The 2,460-nt window shown below is 47.0% G+C and overlaps 1 pseudogene; it reads right to left on the reverse strand.

The window, feature by feature from the left end:
• Window positions 1-900: 900 nt before the first annotated feature.
• On the reverse strand, window positions 901-1,373 carry LOC126959154 (transmembrane protein 92-like; annotated as a pseudogene).
• Between the last annotated feature and the right edge of the window lie 1,087 nt (window positions 1,374-2,460).

Genomic DNA, 2,460 nt, shown 5'->3' on the forward strand with positions numbered 1-2,460 from the left:
TTAAACTTACATTTTTTAAATCAAATAAAATTTAAAAATCAATTATTTAATCAAACAAGCCACAATTCAGAGGCTCGATAGTCACACGTGGCTAGTGGCTACCATATTGAATAGCACAGGTATAGAACATGGCAGCAACATTTCAAGTCTTAAAAAATGTGTTAACCAAATGCTCATATTAGTCATTAAATTTTTTTCGTATGAGCATTAAAGCAACCACAGAGCAACTTGAACAATATAGCTTTCTAGTATACTCTTCAGGATAAGAAGAGTTGCAAAATGTACACTTAAGCAACTGAATGAAGTGACTTTCTACATAGGTTTAACAGTCAATTCATTGAAAGTGGAAGAGCTAGTGTTTTTAGTGGCTTTATAGTTTATAAAATATTTCACATAGATCAAAGATTTTTTTGTTTTCAGTGAGGATGTGTGTTTACCACGTGTTGGGGGTGGGTACAGTGAGTTCTCTATTCAAGTAAGATTGGAAGCTGGCTCAGAGCTCATCCAGTCCAGTCTCCCACAGGTATAGAAGTGCCCTGATAAAATCTCAGAGCTAACTGTCCAGTCAAGATTTGCATAACTCCAGAAATGGGGCTTTTACTACCCCTCGGAGTAGCCCATTCTGCTGTTGGGCACCTCCAATGGTCGGCATTTTCCTTCCAGCAGCCTCTTTCTTGGGTTGGGGGGTGGGCAGATACTGTCACTCCAGCCTGACCCTCAGGACAACAGAGGCAGCTGGGTTGGGAACAGAGGCAGAAAAAGCCATAAGTTAAATCCAAGAATGAACAGAGACACGGCAGGATGGGCAGGGACATTCCTGGGGTGCCAGCAGTCTCTAGCTTGATCCAGGAGGCACTGGGGAGGAGGTTGCTGATGGCAAGATTCTAGGCCGGAGGTGACTCAGAAGGCCGGGTTGTCAATGGCCCTCTAATCCCCGGTATATTCTTCAGGCCTGAAGCCGTAGTGAGGGGGTGGCTCTGTGGAAGTTGGGCCCCAGGTAGGCTTCAGAATCACCTCACTGTAGGAGGGTGGGGGCGCAGAGAGGGATGCTCTGACCCTCTCTAGGGGGATGATGGAGGGCAGTTCCCGGGGTCCCCGGCAATCCGTCAGGGCATCTGGGTCTGGGTCTCTGCAGCTGGGACAGTAGTGCTTAGCCAGTCACAGATGCACAAGAGGGGCAGGATGATCAGGAACATGATGATGAAGATCCTCAAGGGGCCAGGGAAGAACACATTTTCCTAGCAGCAGCTGTTGCCACAGCATTTGAATCCTTTGGGGCAGGCGAAGGAGAGACCACATTTGGCTGCAACCTTTTGGGGGCCAGCGAGCAGGATGAGCAGCAAGGTGGTCATGAGGCCGGGGACCCCAGACATTTTTTCTTTTTTTTTTTTTGAGATGGAGTCTTGCCCAGGCTGGAGTCCAGTGGCACGATCATGGCTCACTGCAACCTCCACGCCTCCCTGGTTCAAGTCATTCTCCTGCCTCAACCTCCCAAGTGGCTGGGATTACTGGTGCATGCCACTATGCCTAATTTTTGTATTTGTAGTAGAGACAGGGTTCACGATGCTGGCCAGACTGGTCTCGAACTCCTGACCTCAAGTGAGCCACCCGCCTTGGCCTCCCAAGGTGCTGGGTATACAGGCGTGAGCCACCGCACCCGGCCAGATATTTTTCTTTTTTTTTTGTAAAGTCTCAGCCTGGGCGACATCGGGAGACCCCATCGCTACAGAAAACAAAAAATTAGCTGGGCATGGTGTCATGTGTCTGTGGTCCCAGCTACTCAGGAGGCTGAGACAGGAGGATCACCTGAGCCCAAGAGGTCAAGGCTGCAGTGAGCCGAGATTGTGCCACTGCACTCCAGCCTAGATGACAGAGCAAGACCCTGTCTCAAAAACAAAACAAAACAAGAGTCCGGTCAATTTTCTCAGTTTTTCTCAAGGAAGACATATAGGAAACAGCATGAGGAGATACAAATTGACACAAGCACAGGTTTATTTTGTCCACTTCCAGGGTGCCTACCCATGCTGGGTTTGCCTCACTCGGATAAGAATAGCCATTCAAGAACAACCAAGGTAAAACCAGCCACATTCTTTCATATTCCAAATTGCCAGCGCCTCCTCTAAAACTTAAGTTCTGCTTCTAAAATAGTGTATGCCAACATAGGGGAGGGAGTGGGAATGGGAGTGGATTTGAAGTCTCAAAATAACCAATATGATTTGGGGATTTTGGAAAATCATACTACTCACAAGCAAAATAAGCACGGTCTTAATATTCCCTGCTCTATAATCTTAAATATCAAAAAGCAGAAAAATTATATGTCTACAGTGATGGCTGGAAACAGTTGATACTTATATAGTATCAGACCGCAGTGGTCTCAGTGCTCCCCTCACATGGAAGTGAGGAGAGTGTAGTGCAGTGGAGGGTGAAGATTACACTTAGGTCACATTGCTAATGCTGACT

Source organism: Macaca thibetana, chromosome 7 (assembly GCF_024542745.1).
Source record: "Macaca thibetana thibetana isolate TM-01 chromosome 7, ASM2454274v1, whole genome shotgun sequence".
Taxonomy (NCBI): domain Eukaryota; kingdom Metazoa; phylum Chordata; class Mammalia; order Primates; family Cercopithecidae; genus Macaca; species Macaca thibetana.